We start from the raw sequence: 11,169 nt of genomic DNA, 5'->3' as shown, positions 1-11,169 counted from the left end.
TGCAGAGTGAGACACTTAAGATGACCATACACTAGTAGATTTTTAAAAAAACTTTCATTTGAACATTTGTACAAAAATTCTCAGTACATGTGATTGCTTGTAGAATGTCGTTATAAAAAAATACTTCAAAATATTGTTTGCTTTTAATATTCGGAATGGATGGGTTTTGCTAAAACGAAGCCACAGTCACTGTTATAAATTTAATTTGAGAAATTTTTGACGAGTGGTCAAAAGTAAATGTTGAAATTACTCCACTAATGATTAGAAAATCCAACAAGCTTACTTAAAACAGAACATTTCAAACAAAGTTCTACTAGTGTATAGCCGGCTTAATTATGTAGGAGGAAGCAGTGATCTGTCTTTAGAGGTGCTACTACTGAGTCAGATCTATAACTTCGCAATCAGCAAAACTCAAGCTGCTGATTGAAGAGTTCTGGATCTGAGTTTGCAGGAATGTCAGAGCTCTGAAAAGTGATTGCTGTTTTCCCATAAAGAGGAAACGTCCCACTCTGCAGCTGCAGCAGGGGACTCTGTTTTCTACTCAGGTTTTGCTTCGTTTAAAGGAAATAAAATGACTATACACACTTTTTTGTTTTGATGTACCTGGAATGTGTTCAGCTAATTTAAACTGAAGGTTCATTTGGGTTATAAAGCTGAATTACCTATCTAACCCCTGGCACTTCAAGGGTTAAATGTCTAAGGCAGGGGTATCCAAACATTTTAAACAAAAGGGCCAGTTTACTGTCCTTCAGACTTTAGGGGGGCTGAAAAGTAACCAGTGGGAGTAGAAAATGCTCCAGTGTCAGTGGAAATAATAAAAAAAAAAAGAGAGTCTGTGAACAGGAGGATGAAGAATACTGCCCAATAATTGGTATCAGTGGAGGGAATACTTCCTCATCATTGGTATACTGCCCTGTCACTGGTACCAGTGGGAGGGTTAGTGGCCCCTTGTTGGGAGGATTAGTGCTCCAGGGCTGCAGCTAAGAGACCACTGGTCTGGAGGATAGAGGAAGAATAGGCAGGTTTACTTACCCTATCCCCAGCTTGGCCCAAAATCAACAGTTTAAAATTACAATCAACATTCCACTGTAACCACTTATTGGCAGTCCTGCATTTCAGCTCACTGAACTCGGAGTCCGAAGTCCTCCTTTTTTTTTTATTTAAATAAATGCACAGCTGTTACATCAAAAAAACATTTTGCCAGATCAGGCATCAATATGGTAAATCTGGCAATAGGGATGGATAGATTAAGGGATGTCTAAACTCAAGAATACAAACATTTATATATTGGAGTTTACCAGATAGGTTAGGTGGCAACATTAGTTTTTATTTTTCAGGCTAAGACCATTTTCAGCAAGTACAGAAAATACCTGTTGATCTTGCCAGAAAGTGTCCTTGTCACTTTCTTTGAACTAAACTGAAGGCACATTATCTTGTTATCTTTCTTCTTTAAAGCATTTCTCAACCCCCAAGTAATAGAAGTAAAGAGAGAAAAACATGTTTTAAGTCCAGCCTGGGGAACAACCATGACTCCTTTCATAGGTACAGGGGACTGAATTTATCCACCCAGGGACCGAAAGGGTCGTTATACGTAGGATTACTAGGTGAATAAAGGCAAAAAAAAAAAAACAGAAAACAAATGCAGCCACTTTAAGTACGGTAAGCTGCAATAAAACACATTTTGTTTTAGGGTTTAGAGATACTTCAAAGGGATGTGTTAAGGGGTTGAGAGATTTTATCCCAGTTATATATAGTTTTTTTAAAGTTTGATTTGGAAGGGAAATTATAATGATTTGGGATCTTTATTGCACTTTCTGCAGGGTGAGACAGTGCATTACTGGAATTTAATAGGTACATATTTTTAATGTTTTACATAGCTATTCCTGCCAAAGGGGCCCATCTATCAGTACTTAATTTTCAAGACAATTTTCAAACGACATTCATCCATTCATTGAATGTGCAAACGATTTTCATACGACTTTTCTTACGAATATTCTCCGCCGAATATCTGCATGTGTATGGCCTTCTTAAGGCTGGCCATACACATGTTGATTTTTGGATGAGAATATTACGTTCAGGAATATTCATGTGATTTTCTAATTGTTAGTGGGGTCAAATCAATGTTCGTTTTCGACAGCAGTGGTGGGAAAATTTGAAGGGGCAGGAAGAAAAACTTTTCTTGATCAAACAAATTTTCAGCCAGTGTATGTGGTTATTCAGAAATTACATTCATTTTCAAATCGAATGTTAAAAGCAAAGGACAATTTTCAAACAACATTTTCGCATGACTTTTCCTATGAATATTCTTGGTTGAAAATCTATACGTGTATGGCCAGCTTAAATCGTACTCCCCTTGAGTGTTAGAGACTGATGTGAATGTACAAAATATATATATATATATATATATATAAAAATAAAAGTGCTGCGTAAATTGACGGCTCTATAGAAGTACCTGTAATAAATAAATAAATCGGGAAAAAAATTTGAATTTCGAATTTGATTGAAATCTTTTCGAAATTGGTCGAAAATGCTTCGAATTTGAATAAGGCTAGCCATACACATAGATTTTCAGCCAAGAATATTTGTTTGCAATCAGTAGTGGAGTCAAATCAATGTCCAGTTTTGACAGCAGTGACAGAAAAATTTGAAGGGGCAGGAAGAAAAACTGTAGCTGCTGACTTTTGAAAAATGGACACTTACCTGTTTCTCAATCGCGCGGTTTCCCCATCCCGCAGCCCGTTTCACCAACCACCCTGTGTTCCCGACGCCCGCATATTCAGTGTGTGCACCTGGCTGTGACAGCATGTGGCTTCACAGCCGGGTGCCCCCTGCGCATGCGCCAGTAGCGCTGTGCTTTCTGAATGGTCCCATAGTCTTTAGGAACCTGTCGTGTCCCAGAAGACCACGGGGAGGGAGGGGGGAGGACAACTTCTGCTGGCGATCGAAGTGGGAGCAGGTTCCTTAAAGCGGAACGTCCCCTTTTGGGTGGAGCACAGCTTTAAATTTGTTTTTGAATGTTTATTCGATTTTGTTTTCCAATTTATTTTCGAATCGAATTTCGGACGAATTTCGTTTCGTTATTTTGGATTTGTTTAAATTCATTATTTTTGGAATTCGGAATTCTCATACATCCGAATAACTAAACAATTTGTCCGAAATTTGATTTGAAATTAAACGAACCACGCATGTCTACTTCTGTCAGTCTTCCTCTCAATCTAAGCCAAGACATAGAGTCAAGGCTAGAAATGTATATATTTTATTTAAAGAAGGTGACATACAGTTTTTGAAACCAAGGAGAGTAGGAGAGATTTCAGTAAGGAATGCCTGCTTTGGGCTTCAACAAAAATAATATGATGAGATGGGAGTGATGCTGGAGCAATTTACAGCACACACTAACTTTCATAGCATAATTATTAAGCGCTTCCCACCTGGCAACTGCACATAAATGGCCGGGTGGGAGCTTTCCCGTTCTGAGAGGACGTTCCTGAATGTTCACTCAGAATGTGTGCCTCGGGCCGCACAGCGGCGCGATCCTGTGATAGCTGTGTCCCTTGGACAGAGCACATCACAGATCGGAACATGGGTGCTATGATTGGCCCTCTGGATCACATGATGGCTGTGTCCAATTACAGCCATCATTCAATGTAAACAGAGACGTGTTTCTGTGTTGGCTTTTTCTACTGAGCTCAATGAGAGATTAGTGCGGGGGGGGGATGCTGCAAGCCTGTGATAGCTCTCTGCATAGCTGATGATTTTAGTGATTTTAGATTGCTGCTGACCCCACACAGTACATGAAACACCATCTGTCCCTGTCCAAGTGTCACATCAACATCTGTACTGGTGTACAAAACCTCTGTCACAGTGTACTAGTGTCACATCAAGATCTGTCACAGTGCAATAGTGTTCCATTGCAACATCAACATCTGTCGATGTCTGCTGATGGGAGATCAACATCTGTCAGTGTACAAGTGCACTAAAACATCTTTCAGTGTACCAGTGTCCCACCAGTAAATAACTTAAAAAATTTAAAGAAACCCTGTCCCCGCATGCTGGCATGCAAAGGCGAACACACGTGTTAGTCCACACACATATGAAAACGGCGATTTGCACCACACATGTGAGGTATTGCTGTGAACGGCAGAATGAGAGCAATAATTCTAGCACCAGACCTCCTCTGTAAGTCTAAACTGGTAACCTGTAAAGGCTTATAAACGTCTATGGAGATTTTTAATTTACAAAGTTTGGCACCATTTCGCAAGCATGCGCAATTTTAAATCTTGACATGTTTTGTATCTATTTGCTTGGTGCAACACCATATTTTATATTTTAACTAAAAAAATGGGTATTGTACTGTGTTTGCGTGCATTAAAATATATTAGTGTACTTTTGCATTCGTGTGTAAAATTGCGTTAAAAAAAAACACTGCGCAAATACCATGTGACATAAAAATTAGCAAAACCCACTATTTTATTCTCTAGGGCCTCTGCTAAAAAATATATAATGTTTGCAATTCTAAGTTCTAGAAAAAATACAGATTTTTACTTGTAAATAAAAAGTGTCAGAAGGCGACCTGGTTTTAACTAGTTGCCGACGCAGGTAGCCGAATGACGGCTGCACTGCGGCTGTCCAGTACTGGGAGGCCGTCAATTGCGTGCCCCCCGGCGATCTCCATGATCGCTGTGTCCTACGGACACAGCTGATCATGTGATGTGGTAAAAGGCCAATCACAGCAGCCTTTTAGCATGTGATCAGCCGTGTCCAATGACACGCTGATCACCAGGAAATGCAATTGCCGGTTCTTGGCTGTACTTTTCTCACGCTGTCAGCGCGTGAGGAAAGTACTGTCGAGAACCGGCAGTTGTCAGAGCAGGGATCGGCACCAATCATCAGGGCACTGATGATCAGGGCCCAGCAGTGCCACCAGTCAGTGCTGCCCATCAGTACCGCCAGCAAGTGCCCAGCAGTGCCACCAGTCAGTGCCCATCATCAGTGTCAGCTCATCAGTGCAGCCTCATCCAGACACATCAGTGAAGGAGAAAAATTACCTGTTTGCAAAATGGAAACAAAGAAACTTTTTTTTTTTTTCAAACTTTTTGCTTGTTTTTTTGTTTATAGTTCAAAAAATAAAACACCCAGCGGCGAATAAATACCACCAAAAGAAAGCTCTATTTGTGAGAAAAAATTATAAAAATTTCATATGAGTACAATGTTGCATGGCCGCGCATTTGTCATTCAAAGTGCGACAACGCTTAAAGCTGAAAATTGGCCTGGTAAGGAAGGGGATATAAGTGGTTAAAGTGGATAATGCCTGAAGGTTCTTCTTGGATGCTGGGCCTCTCTGTGGCTAGGATGTGAAAAAGTCTCACACATCTGGTATCGCCATACTCAGAAGGAGTAGCAGAATGTGTTTTGGAGTGTAGTTGCAAGTATGCCTATGCCGTGTGTGTGAAATTACAAATTTTATTTAATTTCTTAATTTTCTAAAGAATTGTTGAAAAAAATGACAACTTCAAAAAACCCACCATGCCTCTTACTAAATATTTTGGACTGTCTACTTTCCAAAAAGGGGTCACTTGTGAGGTATTTGTACTGTCCTGGCATGTTAGGGCCTCAAGAAATGAGAGAGGCTGTCAGTACATCAGGTGTGATAAATTTCAGTGATTGGTACCATAGCTTGTAGACTCTATACTGTTCTCACAGACCAAATAATATACACTGATTTGGGTTATTTTTACCAAAGAAATGTAGCAGTATAAATTTTGACTAACATTTATGAAGAAAAATTACTTATTTGCAAACTTGTGTAACAGAAACTAAGAAAAACACACTGTTTTTCAAAATTTGTGGTCTTTTTCCGTTTATAGTGCAAAAAAGTAAAAAACCCAGCGGTGGTTAAATGTCCCCAAAAGAAATTTCTATCTGCCTCAAAAAATGATAAAAATTGCATATGGGTAGTGTTGCAGGATCGAGTATTTATCATTCAAAGTGGGACAGTCCTGAAAGCTGAAAATTGGCCTGGGCAGGAAGGGGGTGAAAGTGCCCAGTATTGAGGTGGTTAATGTGGAACGTATGTTCTTTTCCTTTAGAACATTAATTTGTATCAAACTGTTATGGGTAAGTAAAGCCTTGTTAAACCCAAAACCATTTAACACTGGCAGGGGTATCTAAAATGATCAGCTTTTATTTATTCATCTAAAACCTTTATCCCAAAAGGAGAAAGAACTCCTGTAACTGATTAGAAAGTATTAGCTGAGGTTTGGCTTTAATTTGTTATTGCATTGAAATCTGCTAGTACAGCTAACATTACCCCCTCCCCCCTCCCAAGTCTGACGATGCTGTCTGCCATACCCCCTGTGCTCAATCATCCAGAGCACTCCAAGGCCTGGCTCACACTAATGCAATTTCAGATGTGACTTGGGATGGAAATAACATTGCTTTCAATGGTGTCAGTTCACATCAATGCAGTGCAGCTGCAATGCACCTTTGGGAAAGGGTCCTTTCCTACTTTGCTGTGGTTTGCATATTCTATGAGGTCAAATCGCACCAAAGTTGTACTACATAATCCCACTGCCAATCGGATCAAAATCGCATCACAGTAGTGTAAACTGAGCCTAATACAGGAGATGTGTTACTGGCCAGATAACCAGGTGAAAACAGAAGAAAAAGAGCCTAAAAAAGGAAAACAAATGCAGCCATCACATCTAATGATCAGTAAGCTGCAATATATTACATTTCTGTGTTTAAAACCCGCTTTAAAGCTGTCTCCAACATAGATACAAATAATGCAGTATTCATGCATGTAAATGTGAGAATGCTTGGCAAGTTTATACGAGGACTGCTGCCTTTGACCAAAACATTTTTATTTTACCAAGAGCATTGTTTGTCGGACAAACTGCACTTTTAATGGCTCATGTTACACAATAATTAATCGCTGTATTGTATGCCTGTTTCTCAACCTTTGGTACACTCTGATATTGCCAGACATTGTCCATTCAACACAAAAGGTAAACAGTATATGCCTTAACATGTCCAACAATGTCACAAAAATTGGTTTGAAATAGAATGCTTACAATTATTTTTCCATGAAGTATTTCAATGCTAAGGTCAAAGAAGCATTCCACAATATGAATACACTGCTTGCTGTTTAACCTAGCTTTTTTCATCCACTTTGTAGAAATGTTGTCCTAGCTCACTACTATGATAAATAAAGGAAACTATTCTGTATATAGTCTTCATAGGATTGTGGGAGCTGAGTCTCTTGCCACAATGGAAGTCTCCAAGGCTGCCATTTTCAGTAACTAATTGCAAGAAAGAAGTATCACTTTTTTTTTTCTTTAGAGTATTCAGTTTCTGATGGGACAGATTACATGTAGTACTTTGTCCCATCTTCCAAGGTGCCCTGTAATTCTAGCTGCGATGTCAGACAGGATGTGGTGCTAGCAAGGAGACGGCTGCTTTGCCAGCGAGCGCCTGTCTGCAGCTCTCAGTACTTGCCAGAGGAAAGCAGTGGCAAGAGGAATGCAGAGAGGTCTGCGGTGCCCATGCTTGCCTTGGACAAGTGTTGGGGGCTAGAGACAGATGCCCGCTAGCAATGCAACCATCTCCTTGCTAGCTTCCATGTTGGGTGGACATGAGCTGAAGGAAAGCCCTGTCAGACACCACAGCTATTGTTAGAGTACCCAGGAATATAGGACAAAGTACTACATGTACTTTGTCCCATCAGAAACTGAATACTGTAGTGAGCACATGTACTAGGAGCTTTGAGCTTCAAGAATCAGTGCACTTTGGTCCTGATTTCTACAGAACAGTTTCTGAGATAGGACGGCATGGAAGCAAGCGTATTCAGCACTTTACAATTATCACCCGTTGGAGTTTCCTGGTGTTCTCATTTATTGCACATCCTTTGTTTAGTATATGTGATGTTTTTATAGTAGTGTTTTGGCCTCAGTACAGCCATAAGTTGGCCCCTTACGTGATCCACTAAATATTCAGTGAAGAACAAAATCTAGAATAAAGTTTGAGTTAGTAATGAAATGCAAAGTTTAGCTATCAGTTTAAGGATTTCACAATCACGTTTCTCATTAAAAGTATAATGTTCAGTACTTCTGGGTTAGAAATGTGGTTAGAAGGTGCCTTATAAAAAGGATGCAGTACATTTAATAACTGATAGACTTGTTCATGTGACCTAGGCCCTGACCAAAGCTACTTTCAGTGGACCTTTGAGAACTGCAAGCCTTTTTTGTATTCTCAGAGAATATGTGCAGGAACCATGCCCCACAACTACCCCCCCCCCAACAAAAACACCCCCCCGCCAAACCACATCAAAGAGTAGGTGTGGCCAAATTTCACTAACAATGGAAGAATATTAAAGAAGAATTAAATACCAGGAATACATTATGCACAGAGTTCAGAGGTGCATTATACACAGAATATAGAGTTCAGAGGTGCACTACACACAGAGTGCACAGTTCAGGGGTACGCTACACAGAGTGCACAGTTCAGGGGTACGCTACACGGAGTGCAGAGTCCAGGGATGCGCTACACACAGAATGCAGAGTCCAGGGGTGCACTATACACAGAGTGCAGAGTTCAGGGGTGCACTATGTGTAAAGAGTGCAGAGTTCAGGGGTACGCTACACAGAGTGCAGAGTCCAGGGGTGCACTATACACAGAGTGCAGAGTTCAGGGGTACGCTACACAGAGTGCACAGTTCAGGGGTACGCTACACAGAGTGCAGAGTCCAGGGATGCGCTACACACAGAATGCAGAGTCCAGGGGTGCACTATACACAGAGTGCAGAGTTCAGGGGTGCACTACACACAGTGCAGCATTCAGGGGTGCACTATGTGTAAAGAGTGCAGAGTTCAGGGGTTCCCTACACACAGAATGCAGAGTTGAAGGGTGTGATACATACAGAGTGCAGATTTCAGGAGTGTGCTAGATGCAGAATTCAGCCTTCTTCCACAGCTGCTAACCTCTGCATCTCCCATCCACATCTCACTTTCACCCCTGCTCAACTCTGACCTCTACACACAACCCCCTTCCTTAAAAGCCCAACTATCTTTCATGTGTCTAACTTTTGTTGCTGTGTTAAGCTGAAGCACCAAGCCAACTTTAGTACCTCCCCGAATGGTGTTGGCGGCTCTACCTCTCTCACTTGCAGGGAGATATTCCAGTGTAGGCATCGGCATCTGGGTACCAGGGAAAATATGAAGATCACAGAGGGTGCAACCTACCACACAATGCCCCCTCCTGCTCATGACTGCATTACACCCCAGGCACCTGCATCTTACTTGTCCTCTTCCTACACTTAGTGCAGTGTTTCTCAACTCCAGTCCTCATGGACCCCCAACAGGTCATGTTTTCAGGATTTCCCTCAGATGAAACAGCTGTGGTAATTACTAAGGCAGTGAAACTGATCAAATCACCTGTGCAAAATAATAGAAATCCTGAAAACATGACCTGTTGGGGGTCCATGAGGACTGGAGTTGAGAAACACTGACTTAGTGGGAGCCACTCAGGAGATCAGATCTGTGGGAGCCACTGGGAGAGAAGCTGTTACTTGTGAACACTTGTAGACTTCTGTGTTTACAAGTGATGGTGGTGAACAGGGAGTGGAAGGCCTGAGCTGGATGTGGTGGAACTGAATTCCACCACGTTCCTGCTGAAAAAAGCTCTGGAGAACTGTATCAAAGCATAAAGCTAGAAAAATCCAGAAAAGCATTTCTAAATGTCTGGATATGTATCACTCTATATCCAAATTGTCTAAAAGTGGACAAATACATTTTTCATGCTAGTGGGCATAATGCACAGATTTGGAGGTTTGCGTGAGACTGGTGATACAGGAAGCAGAAGTTGTGGTCTTCCCCCAGAATTAAGGCCCTGTTAACACCAGTGCAGGAAAGTTGCAATCTGCAGCGGGTGTCTGAAACAAAGTGCATTGCCTGCTTTATATCACATGGTACAGAAGTACCATGCAATTTGGTTGCAGTGAGATTCCAAAAGTAGTGCATTGAATACTTTTGAGACAGTGCAGTGTGATTTGAGCCCATTCAAAACGAATGGAGTTATAATAGATGCCTACTTTGTCATCTTGGGCTCCTGATAGGTACATGATAGATGAGGTGTTAGGCTATTTTTTGCAGGTGCTCAAGCACCAGCAAGAACTCCACACTCTTAAGTTGCTACTCCTATAAATTCATATATAATTACCATTATGGGTTTAGCTAAGTTAGGTCATGTGTTTTAGATACCACATCTACTTTGTACTGGTATATTTTTTTAGCCTTTGTGGTATCGACAGCTAGCATTTTGGTATAGTTATATCTCTTGTAAAAAAGGGTAAAATTAAATTTTTATTTATTTATGGCTTTGAATAAATTAATACTATAAGTTATTCAGACTACTTTCCACTGACGCTCAGCTAGGTACATCTGTATTTAATTTTTACCACATTTTTTATATACTTGTACTGTATGTAATATTTTTCCTATTCAAACATATAAACTAATTTTTTTATTTATGGTGTGCATATGTTATAAAAAGGAATCATGAATTTGAAAACAATTGAGCTAACCTACTAAGCAATGTAAAATGAACTATTACCATAAATAAGGATTTACCGTATATTTTTTTAATCTCACAATATTAACAGGTTATTATGAGATACCACTCCTTGCACATCTTCACTTCTTTTTGCCTAATGGCATAAACCATTAAATGTAACTTCCTAGACCTTCATATTTTTAGTATACAGAACTTTTATATTATAATCATTAGTGAATTAACTTTCTTCATAATGCCTGTATGGTTGCAGCTACCTTTTTAGTAAACAAAATCTAATGCTACCTAATGAGCTGAACACATGGATTTATGTTAAGTCAAATACTGTAGCTACTGTGTACTACCATTTCTTTTTAATGTTTAAAGTACATTGTTGTAAACATGACAATTGAAAAAAATTGTCTTTTTGGAAGATGAACCTGTTTTATCACCACTGGGAAAACGTTCCTTCATTTCCTGTACAGCAGTCCTTGGGACAGGAAGTGGTGGGTTATCTCTAATGGGACAGGAAGTGCTGGCTTATCTCTAATGGGACAGGAAGTGGTGGGTTATCTCTAATGGGACAGGAAGTGGTGGGTTATCTCTATCAGGACAAGAAGTGATGGG

Source organism: Staurois parvus, unplaced genomic scaffold (genome assembly GCF_062004578.1).
Source record: "Staurois parvus isolate SC_StPar_1 unplaced genomic scaffold, SC_StPar_1.0 ptg000199l, whole genome shotgun sequence".
NCBI lineage: Eukaryota > Metazoa > Chordata > Amphibia > Anura > Ranidae > Staurois > Staurois parvus.
This window is presented reverse-complemented; position numbering follows the sequence as displayed.